At 42.5% G+C, this 12,663-nt stretch overlaps 1 protein-coding gene across 3 annotated transcripts in view; it reads right to left on the reverse strand.

Moving 5' to 3' along the window:
- Positions 1-12,663, reverse strand: part of inpp4b (inositol polyphosphate-4-phosphatase type II B) — a 253,535-nt gene that overhangs the window by 223,187 nt on the left and 17,685 nt on the right. Inside the window, exon 1 of one of the 3 annotated variants that reach the window (XM_045716550.1) lies at positions 10,715-10,837. The exons of the other annotated variants lie outside the window; for them this stretch is intronic. The gene's annotated coding sequence lies outside the window, so the exon portion shown is untranslated. Of the gene's footprint in view, positions 1-10,714; positions 10,838-12,663 lie in introns of those variants that run through there. 3 annotated transcript variants of the gene reach the window in all.

Raw genomic sequence — 12,663 nt, forward strand, 5'->3', positions numbered from 1 at the left:
CAGAGAGAGACACAGAGAGAGAGAGGCAAACAGAGACACAGAGAGAGAGAGACACAGAGAGAGAGGCAAACATAGACACAGAGAGAGACACATAGCGAGAGAGACACAGAGAGAGAGGCAAACACAGACAGAGACAGACAGAGACACAGAGAGGAAAACAGAGACACAGAGAGGCAAACATAGACACAGAGAGAGGCACAGAGAGAGAGAGGCATACATAGACACAGAGAGAGGCAAACATAGACACAGAGAGAGACACAGAGAGAGAGAGGCAAACAGACACAGAGAGAGGCAAACATAGACACAGAGAGAGACACAGAGAGAGAGAGGCAAACAGAGACACAGAGAGAGAGAGACACAGAGAGAGAGGCAAACAGACACAGAGAGAGACACAGAGAGAGAGAGACACAGCGAGAGAGGCAAACAGAGACAGAGACAGACAGAGAGACACAGAGAGGAAAACAGAGACACAGAGAGGCAAACAGACACAGAGAGAGGCACAGAGAGAGAGAGGCAAACATAGACACAGAGAGAGGCAAACAGACACAGAGAGAGACACAGAGAGAGAGAGAGGCAAACAGAGACACAGAGAGAGAGAGACACAGAGAGAGAGGCAAACATAGACACAGAGAGAGGCAAACATAGACACAGAGAGAGAGAGGCAAACAGAGACACAGAGAGAGAGAGACACAGAGAGAGAGGCAAACATAGACACAGAGAGAGAGACAGAGAGAGAGACACAGAGAGAGAGACACAGAGAGAGAGGCAAACAGAGACACAGAGAGAGAGGCAACCAGAGACACAGAGAGAGGCACAGAGAGAGAGAGGCAAACAGAGACACAGAGAGAGAGAGAGAGAGACACAGAGAGAGAGGCAAACAGAGACACAGACAGAGAGAGACACAGAGAGAGAGGCAAACAGAGACACAGCCAAATTACGTTGTTCCTCAAAAGAGCAGACATGGAAGCAACTACACATTCACAGCCCAGTAAGCTGTACAACATCAGAAATTCATACAGATGGGCCCAGAACAGCACAGTAGAATACCAGAAAGCAACCTGTAACCAAAATATCCAAACACTCTTAGATAATTTTGTGGATACCCCATTCACTCGCAGTAAAGAAGGCATCAATCTATCAGTTAAAAACATCAATTATATATTCAGGAAAACGGCAAAAGAAGAACAATTGAAATTGATAAAAAACTAAACTAAAAAGACCACAGATGACAACTGGTTTGATGCAGAGTGTAAAATTATAAGCAAAACACTTAGAACACTATCCAACCAAAAGCACAGAGACCCAAATAATGATGAATTACACCTTCATTACTGTGAGACTTTAAAACAATATAAACGTACACTCAGAACCAAAAAAGCACAGTACAACAGCAAGCAGCTGACACTAAATGAGGAGTCCATAAACACAAACAACTTCTGGCAAAATTGGAAAAAACTAAAAAAAAAATCTAAACATGAGGAATTAGCGATACAGAATGGTGACATATGGACAACCCATTTTAAAACACTCTACAACACCGTTCAAATTGACACAAACGCAGAACAACACCAAATTCATGAGAAGTTGAATGGATTAGAAAAAGCTATAAAAGGACAAGCAAAATCCATTGGACTCCCCAATTACTGACCAGGAGCTCTATAAGAAACTTCAGGCCCTCAAATTTAAAAAAGTATGCAGACCTGATAGCATCCTAAATGAGATGCTCAAACTCACTAGTGCACAATTTCAATTGGCTATATTAAAACTGTTTAATTTGATCCTGAGTGTAGGTTATTTCCCTGACATCTGGAATCAATAACTCATAACCCCAATCTTTAAGAATGGAGACAAATTTGACCCTAACAATTACAGAGGCATTTGTGTGAACAGTAACCTGGGGAAGGTTTTCTGTAGTATTATAAATGTAAGAGTTCTAAACTTCCTTAATAAGCACGTCTTGAGTAAAAGCCAAATTGGATTTATACCAAAACATCGCACGACTGATCATATTTACACCCTACACACCCTAATAAACATGTCCACCAAAATAATACCAAAATATATGCTTGCTTTATCGACTTCCAGAAAGCATTTGATTCTATTTGGCATACAGGACTGTTCTACAAAGTTATTGAAAGTGGTGTAGGGGGTAAAACATATGACATAATTAAATCAATGTATACTGGCAATACGTGCAGCATTAAAATTGGTAAGAAAAGAACAGAATTCTTTAACCAGGGGCGGGGCCTTCGTCAGGGTTGCAATCTGAGCCCTGCACTCTTCAATATTTACATCAACGAATTGGCCACTATTCTAGAAAAATCCTCACCCCTGGTGTTAGTCTCCACAATTCAGAAGTTAAATGCCTACTCTTCGCAGATTACCTATGCCTGCTGTCACCCACAGCACATGGCCTATAGCAGAGCCTGGACCTGCTAGAGCAGTACTGCCAGACCTGGGCCCTGGCAGTAAACCCTAAAAAGACTAAAATAATGATTTTCCAGAGAAGATCCAGATCTCAGGGAATTAGACCAGAGTTCTCAATTGGTACAAAATATATAGAGTATTGCACACACTACAATTACTTAGGTTTAAAAATAAGCTCAACTGGACACCTTAATTAATGAGGCAGTGTATGAACTGAGAGAGAAAGCACGCAGGGCATTCTACGCCATTAAAAAACAAATTCAAATTGAAATACCTAAAACTAATGGAATGTGTCATTGAACCAATTGTACTTCATGGCAGCAATGTGTGGGGTCCACTTACAAAACAAGATTTCATCAAATGGGACAAACACCCCATTGAAACCCTGCATGCAGAGTTCTCTAAGATTCTCCTACATGTCCAGAGGAAAACTACAAACAATGCATGCAGGGCAGAATTAGGCAAATATCCACTAATAATAAAAACTCAAAAAAGAGCAATTCAGTTTTGGAAACATCTAAAATACAGTGACCCCCTCACATATCATTACCAAGCCCTGCAATGCCAAGAGCTGAGCAAAGAAAAGAGTCCCCTCATCCAGCTGGTCCTGGGGCTGAGTTCACAAACTTGTTCTACTAACACCCTGAAGCCTCAGAAACAGAACATCCAATCAATCAGAATAAAACATATTACAACACAGTCAAAACAAAACTACATTGCTTATTGGGAAACACAAGCACAAAGCAAAATGCAGTGCTATCTGGCCCTAAATCGACAGTACACCGTTGCTAACTATTTGACCATGGTTACTGATCAAAACCTTAGAAAAACCTTGACAAAGTACAGGCTCAGTGAGCACAGCCTTGCCATTGAGAAGGGTAGACACAGGAAAACCTGTCTCCCTGTAGAGGAAAGGCTGTGCAACCACTGCACAACAGCAGAACCTGAGACAGAGCTGCATTTCCTGACAAAATGTCAAAAATATACAACAATTAGAGAGTGTCATTTTCCCAAATTTGAAACCCTTATTCAAGGTTTCAAGGACCTCTCTGATGAGAGTAGGCTACCCATCCTGTTGGGGGAAGACTCAGAGAGCGGTGGGTTGGCAGCGCACTACATTGCTGCCTGCCATAAGTTGAGGGACAGTGTCTGACAGACCAATCAACCTGCACATGTCCTCTACTGTATGTGTAACGCCCTGGCCATAGAGAGGGGTTTTTGTTCTCTATTTTGGTTAGGCCAGGGTGTTACATGGGTGGGCGTTCTATGTTTATTTTTCTATGTTGGCTTGTTTCTTTGGTTGGCCGTGTGTGGCTCCCAATCAGGAACAGCTGTAGTTTGTTGTTGCTGATTGGGAGTCATACATAGGCAGACTGTTTATCCCTTTGGGGTTTGTGGGTGATTGTTTTCTGTTGAGAGTTTTCCTGACAGGACTGTTTTGCTGTTGTCTTTGGTTTATTTTTGTAAAGTGTTCTCTTTTCATATTACATTTCTAAGATGAACACACATCCTCTGCTGCACCTTGGTCTCATTACGACGACGGCCGTTACTGTATGCTTATTGTTATTGTTCAATGTATGGTTATTTTGACCCTTGGTTATTGTTGTTACTGTTGTCCCGTTGACAATTTTGATTCTTATTATTTTCATATTGTAAATATCCAAAGTAAGCTTTGGCAATAAGTACATTGTTACGTCATGCCAATAAAGGGAATTGAAAGAAAGATGGGGAGAGAGATAGAGAGACACACAGAGAGAGAGACACACAGAGAGAGAGAGAGAGAGACAGAGACACACAGAGAGAGAGAGAGCGCTAAGGCATAAAACATTGTCTTTGCTGTAAAGACCTTTGCTTTCTTGATGTACTGGAGTCTCAGTGAACTGATCCATCTAGCATTCTCTGATCTTTGGAGGATGAGAGAGTGAGAGATACGGGGCTATGCACTGGGACACACCAAAACAACGGGTTCACTCTGTAGAATGGAATCCCTTCCTTAGTTGAGTTGTACCATACTGCAACATGTAGATGTACAGTTGAATGCATGCACAAACATGCACGTACACACACACACATGCATACATGCAAGCACTTACGACTCACACAAAAACATTTTTTGTTGGCCTAATGTAAATTGCAGCCAGTACCAGCAATTTTCCTACCTACAGCATTAGAATGCTGATTGACTTGTCAAGGTGAGAGTAGTCACCTTGACTTGTTTACAAACGCAAACAAACACAAACAAAGTCGAGATTCAAGCGGTTTTGTCATAAATAAAACAGTGTTTTGGCATTTAGCCGAGCCGCTCTGCTGAGAAATGGGATGTCAGAGCAATGTAGCGCTGTTCTGGTTGAAGCATTTACATTGTTGGAAGTGCAACACATCGTTTTATTAACACACGGCCAAATTCAAAGTAAAATATCAACAGGGTCTCATTTAGGGATGCACGATATATCGGTATCGGCCGATATTAGCTAAAAATGCCAACATCGGTATCGGCCCGATGTCTAGTTTAACGCCGATGTGCAAAACTGATGTCAAAGCTGACGTGCATACCTATATAACGAAGGTACATGACGTATTGACGCCACGTAAAATGTTGTGATACACCTGCAACACAGCATTCCTAACCTAGCCCACAATGTCTGCTGTGTGGATCGGGCAGTCAACAAGTCGAGCAGTCATTTGAAAGAGAAAGAAAATTTCAGCCAAGATAATGGAATTCATTGCCCTTGACAATCAACCGTTCTCTGTCGTGGGTGATGTTGGCTTTCGCGACTAGTCGAGCACCGGTACACACTACCAAGTGCGCTATTTTTCAGATGTGCCTTACAGAAGTTACACAGTAATAGCTTCACTGCTATTAGCGTCACGACATACTATGGAACGCCGTTTGGATCTTTGCGTGTCAAAAAAGATACACGTCAAATAACACCATTTGATAAGTTAAATAACAGTTCTATTATAGAATGTTGTGTGTTCTGAATTTACACGTGTAAGCTAAGTGCCACCACTACTATCAGTAGTACTGTCAAAGCTGTACAAAAAAAAGTCTGCAAACAAGCAAACACCGGCCACGAACGATGTGTTTACAATACCGCGTTGGTAATAAAGCATTATTTGTTTGACCGCAACTTCTGGGGTAGCTAGCTAGCTTTAGCTTGGTACCTATCTAGCACAAATACAACCAGCCTGAAAACAATGACCAGTAGAAACTGCAGTCATTTTCATTATTCTTAACAATGATTTCGGAATCCTTGTGAGTAACTATTAGCTAGGTAGCCACTTGTTGTTCGCCTATTGAAATTGAACTTCAGCTCATGAAAAATAAATAGCTAGCCAGCTACTTAACCCTGTTGCCCAAAGCTAAGGTTATAAGCAGCCAGCTTGCTTCATCTGGCTAGGACCGGGTTATGTGTTATGAAACTAGCCACAATAAGGATTAGGCACAATAGTGGAATTTGCAGTTTGCCTTCAAAGTAAAAGTACCTCTGAAAGTGATGCAGAAGGTTACAATTGGTGGAATCATGCCATATTTAGACTACATAACGTTAAACAAGGTTGGAATGTGATGCAATGAAAAGGGGTATCAGTCTACTCGGTGACACCCACATAACACAACTGTGAAGAGTTTACGCAAATATTAGCGTTGTAGCTCTTATCGCGGGACTGTGACTGTGTGAAAACACCTCCCCAGTCAGCCTATTGTGTGTATTGACATTCATATTGCACTGTACAGCTTTACCTAAGGATTGGGAATCAATGAAATGGGGTATCAGTTTACTCAATACCAAAGATATTTTTTCCCAATGTCCTCCTCAGCATTATCAGACTCCAAAACATCCACGCAGTATTGTTTTTCCTTGGGAATAGTGTTCAATACACATAGGTTGACAAACGTGGCTCAATTCACAGTTGTTTCAGAGACCCACAATAAGAGCTCCGACGCTAATGTTCTCTGGGTGTCACTGAGTAGACTGATACCCCATGTCATCGCAATGCTAGCTAGGTTCCAGTTTGCCGGCATGGATGTCCTTGTCCCATCGCGCACTAGCGACTCCTGTGGCGGGCCGGGCGCAGTGCACGCTGACACGGTTGCCAGGTGTACGGTGTTTCCCCCGACACATTGGTACGGCTGGCTTCCGGGTTAAGTGGGCATCGTGTCAAGAAGCAGTGCGGCTTGGCTAGGTTGTGTTTTGGAGGACGCACGGCTCTCGACCTTCGCCTCTCCCGAGTACGTTCGGCAGTTGCAGAGATGAGACAAGACTGTAACTACCAACTGGAAAACACAAAATTGGGAAGAAAAAAAATGGGTAGAAAAAAAAATAATATGATTTCTCATTCAATCGATGACCCCATTCAAACCGTGTGACATCAGACATAAGCCTAAATCACACAGAATTTAATTCCATTTCCTCTTTAGGTTGTTCGTGTCTCTTTGCCCTGTCAGTGAAATGGACACAAATATTTCCTGAATGCTTTTTATCAGATCAAAAGAGTGGATGGAATAGCAGAATAGCAGCCTGTTGTATGGAACTTACTAACAACACTCTAGGTACCATGATACTCTCAAAGAGCCTCTTCTCTATGACACACATGGTGTCCAAATGGAGGGAGAGACAGAGAGACAGAGAGCGAGAGAGAAAGCGAGAAAAATAGAGAGACAGACAGGAGAGAGCGAGAGAAAGGGAAAACAGGTCGAGAGCGAGAGAGTAGAGAGAGAGAGAGAGAGAGAGAGAGCGAGAGACAGGTCGAGAGAGAGAGTACAGAGAGAGAGCGAGAGAGAGCGAGAACAGGTCGATAGAGAGAGAGAGAGAGCGAGAGACAGAGGGAGAACAGGTCGAGAGAGAGAGGTAAGGCGAGTTAGAGAGAGATAATGGGAACAGAGGAATAGAAGGAGAGAAGGATTAAGTGAAGTGATAGAAGGTAAGAAAGAGAGGGAGTGGGTGGGTGAGTCATGAAAATACTCTCACCACCCCAGATGTAATGCAGCCCGTTAGGCTAATTGGCTGGCTCGATCTGAATTAAAGTCCTTCAGCATTAAAGCAAATGACTTTCTGCTCCGATGCAATGGCTACAATCATCGCTAATTTATCATCCTAAAATAGCAGAGACTTTTATCTGAAAATATGGTGTTTTTCTGTGACTCCTTGGGGTTTGGGGTGAGTAAATTGTATGGTTGTAAACTGAAATAATAACTTAGCTTTTAGTCTGATCATTATTTGAATGATGAACAACCTTTCAAATTTACTGTCAATGGCATTATTATTTTAAATTAGGATTTGGCTGGCTGGCTGGCTGAGACAGACAGACAGACAGACAGACAGACAGACAGACAGACAGACAGACAGACAGACGATTTTTTTACATTCCATTATGAGTATCCTCCTCTACTACAACACCGACAGTGGCATGTAGAAAGACAGACACAACAACGCAGCAGTCATGGGGCACTACGAAGGCAGAAGTGAGGGAAAGGAGCCAGTTAAATAGATGGATTAAGCCACAGTTTGAGACAGGGCCATGTGACTAACAGTCCTTGTGGATCCGTAGTGACATAGTGACTGTCGTTGAGGTAACAGTGTGACATCCGGTACGGAGTGTCAGGGACAACACATCTTCTTAGTAATGTTGTCACCAGACTGGAGCAGACAGGCAGCGTTCCGGTGTTGGATTCCCCTGGGCTAATACATATCCTTCATCACCGCGGGCTACAAACAGCGTGAAGTGTAAGTGTGTGTGTGTGTATGCGTGCTTGCAAGCAAGCATGTTTGTACACGTGTGTGTCGGCCCACAAAAAAAAGCCATCATAGATTAGCCTTTCGGCCTTGGTTGCTCCAGGAGGCCACAAAGCATCTGCCATCAGGGTTCGTTTCTAAAACACAATATAAAAACTACTGTTCCAGAATGTGTATCCATCTAAAATCAGAGCTATAGGGAGATGCCTCCACCATGTCTAACCTGTTATCATGGAGCTGCAGCGCCAGGCAGAACAAAACAACACAGCCAACCACGACGTGGCGCTATCTCTCTGGCTCTATCTCTCTGTTCCATCCGATTGATTCTACATTGTGACGCTCACCTGTTCTTCCACCAACAACCAAGATCCTAATATTAGATATGATGGAGTTACAGTAAAGAGCTGGAGCCACACAGGGCTGAAGAAAGCAGCGCTAGAACGGATGAGGCAGAAGAACAGACATGCGCACAGTCGCGCACAGAAACACTTATATTTTCCCAGGGACCATATGTAACCGCTAACTAACTAGCCATTTCACATCGGTTACACATAGAAGATCCGCTCCCTCTGTTCCTCAACTTTACCATCAGTTTCATCATTTCTCTCTCTCTTGTCTTGCTTCCTCTCTCTTGCTCCATGTCTCTCTCTTTCTCCATCTCTCCCACAATTATAGCAACACATCCAATTGTCAAAGACTCCAGCCACCCTAGTCATAGACTGTTCTCTCTGCTACCGCATGGCAAGCGGTACCGGAGCGCCAAGTCTACGTCCAAGAGGCTTCATAACAGCTTCTACCCCCAAGCAATAAGACTCCTGAACATCTAGTCAAAGGGCTACCCAGAATATTTGCATTGCCTCCCCCCCCCACACCACTGCTACTCTCTGTTGTCATCTATGCATAGTCACTTTAATAACTCTATCTACATGTACATACTACCTCAACTAACCAGTGCCCCCGCAAATTGACTCTATCGGTACCCCCCTGTATATAGTCTCGCTATTGTTATTTTACTGCTGCTCTTTAATTACTTGTTACTTTTAATTCTTATCCGTATTTTTTTTAAATGCATTGTTGGTTAGGGGCTCGTAAGTAAGCATTTCACCGTAAGGTCTACACCTATTGTATTGTGACTAATACAATTTGATTTGAAGTGTGGTATAGAACTGGGGAGTTGCTCAACAGTGTTTGATCCTCTCCAGTTCAAAGGCTCAGAGGATCTCTGACAGGTCCTGGGATCTCACCTAATATCACACTCTACTGAGGATTGACATGTGACAGTGGACATCTCTATCCGCATCGCTTCACAGAGTGATAGGACCAAAGCCACAGCCATTAAATTCAACTACTGAGTTTATGAGGTCAGTAACATTTGAGATAGAGAGGAAGAGTGAGTGAGAGAAAGAGAGAGAGGAAGAGTGAGTGAGAGAAAGAGAGAGAGAGAGAGAAAGAGAGAGGAAGAGAGAGAAAGAGAGAGAAAGAGAGAGAGAGGAAGAGAGAAAGATGGAAAGGGAGAGAGATATGGAGAGAAAGAAAGATAGAGGGCTGGGGATGAGCGAGAGAGAGAAAATGGATTCTGAAACAGGGATATGAGAAAGAGACAAAGAAACAGAAAAGAGAGAAAGAGAGAAAGAGCAAAAGAGAGAAAGAAAGAAAGGAGGAAAAATTTGAATACATTGACACTTCTCAAGACGAATTCACAGGGAATTTGTTTTAATACAGTGCCATCTCCTCTGTGACCTTACAGGGAATCTAAATTCCATTAGAAGGGCAAATGGGGAGAGAAAGGGAGACAGTGGGGGTTGCTATGGGAGACAAATACACCACTCTCCAGATGAGGATTATTAATCACGATAATTATATCAGCGCTTCAATTAATTTGACAACATTATTTGCATCTGCCGCCGCGATTTTCACACCTGTTCAGTGTTCACCATCAGGTCTGTGGAAAATATAATGCCTGTTATATTACTATATGGAAATTCATGTTGTGGAGAGAGTCTATACATCTGACATGTTAATTAAACAGAGAAAATGACACGCACATGATGTTAGACTAGTGAAAGATGTAGAATTAATGGACAGATGTTGATTCTGTGAAGTCTACAAAATAAAGAACTCGCACCATGAGGTGAGGAGCTGACTGGTGAATGATAATCTATACCAGGGGTCTCCAACAGGTTGACCGCTAGCTAGTAGCTCACAGCCCACCTATGAGTAGCTCGGCTAACAATTCCCGAAAGTATACGCCATTTTTCATGTGTTCCATTGCAAACTGTCATCGACAAATCTCACAAGTATGCGACACCGCCAGCTCCCAGTTACTAACTAATCAACATTGATATTATTCCACCCGTGGTTAGCCCCTATTGGCTTAAAAAGCCAAACCTAACACATCTGCCAATTCATTTCCAGCAATATTGCCCCTGTCTGTCTGTGTGGCGCGCGTTTGTCTGTCACTCCACTTGATGTGATAACCATCTTGTGAGTTGACAGAAATACTTTCCCCAAAAACCCTTATCCATTAAATGTTAACTGCAAAGGCGGCTTACCTGGCAAAAGTATATCATGAGTGAGTATATCATTTGTATCTATTATTTATTATTTGGAAACTTTGCCATGAAATGAACAGCAGCAGTACAGAAACATCGCTAGACCAGCACATTAAACTAGATCGACACGTTCCTTTTGCAATTAAAGGGCCAGAAGCGCAATTAAAGGGGAATTACACTCAACAATCTATTTATTAGCTTTCTTCCAAACCTACATTTGTTTTGTCTTCTGCTGATATTTAGCAATTGACATGGACTCATAACATCCAATTTCGTGGTTTATCTATGAACAATTGTAATTTCAAGTGACCCTCCCAAAATAAAACAGAGAAAACATAATTTGGGAAAATATTAAACAGAATTTGGAAAATAATCACAGAATTTATATGGTCCCCCTTAGAGTTGTTAATTAACCATTATTTTACTAGATATATATTGACAGAAAACTTCTTTCTGTTGTACACTAAGGACCCGGGGAAGAGAAGAACGTGCTTATCTGAAAGCTAGAGAAAAAAAATTGTAGCTCGCAATGTTTCATTTTTTTAAAGTAGCTCTCATGCTGGAAAAGGTTTGAGACCCCTGCTCTATGCAAATGATAAATAAAGTGGCACACTTCTCTCACCTGGCTTTGGACTTATTTAAATAGATGCTGATTTAGTGTCTAAACAGAAGAAAAGGCTCCAATAAATCTTTGAAGTGTGTTTGTACCATGTCAGATTGACAAACAGTAACAGATGTGGACTGTTTGTGTTCATGCTGAAGAGAGTTTGCCTTCAAATTGGTGGTTATTTTTCTGGGAAACAAATTGGCCACTTCCCTTCCTTTATCCTGTATCCATGCTGAGTTGAAATGATGATTTGGCCTTTGTTAAAGGAGCTACAGTACAGGGAGTTATACAACGGTTGCCTGGTGACCCAAACTGCTCTATGTTCGCTACATACTTCAGTCTGAGACTGCCATCATTGAAGTCATTTGTGGAGATGTCAAAATGCGGGGTGTTGTAGAAAACAAAGTCTTCAGTGATTGGATCATCTCTAACCAATCAAAGTATCAAAGCCCACATGTGTTCTGGCTCTGGCCCAACCCATCGTTTTCTGGACCAACCAGAACGGTTAGAATGTGTTTACGTTCTAGAAATCGAGGAGGTACTCCGATCCAGACTTATTGCGGAGAACAAATGAACGTCCATGGGCTTGGCGTAGCATTTAGCCGGAGCAATTGCATCTTGCACCAATTGCATCCAAATATACTATGGGGCTCCACTCTTTTGAAACGTTGAATGTGTGTATGCGTTGTTCCAACATCCAGGGTACATCCAAAATGGCACCCTATTCCCTATATAGCACACAAAGTAGAGCACTATGTAGGGAATAGGAAGCCATTTTCTAAGATCTAGCCGAGGTCATTTCCAAAATAGAGGCTACCTACAACTTGTTAGAAGTGTGTTTCATTCAGAACATTACTAGACAGAAGTAGATGAAGAGATCTACTGTACTGTAGTTAAAATGGCCTCCTGCCCCTCGCTTACACTAATTATAATATGGCCACGATCATCAACACTAGTGATCAAAGTAAAGCTTGATCCACATTGACAAAAACTATTTGCAAAGTTAAAAAGAAAACTTAAGTACAGTAAGGGGTTTTGAAATGCCCCTCTGTGTGTGAAGTGGTCGTTTCCCTCTGTGTATAGCTCAGAGAGGTAACACACAGGTTACCTGAATGGGAAATGAAGGACACGACACTGGCATTTCAAACATTGTTTTCCGACGTTGGCATTATCAAAAGACAGCCGCACCTAATTCGTGTGCCGAGCGACAGCTAATGAGGGAAGCTGATTAATCAAGCCCCCCCCCCTCTCCTCCGCGTCTCCTCCACTCCCCTGGGGTGCGAGTCTCATCTCAGCTGGGTGGACTGCCCGTGAACCCTGCCTAAACCCCAGAACACGGTAC

The sequence above is a fragment of the Salmo salar genome, chromosome ssa04 (assembly GCF_905237065.1).
Source record: "Salmo salar chromosome ssa04, Ssal_v3.1, whole genome shotgun sequence".
NCBI classification, from domain to species: Eukaryota; Metazoa; Chordata; class Actinopteri; order Salmoniformes; family Salmonidae; genus Salmo; species Salmo salar.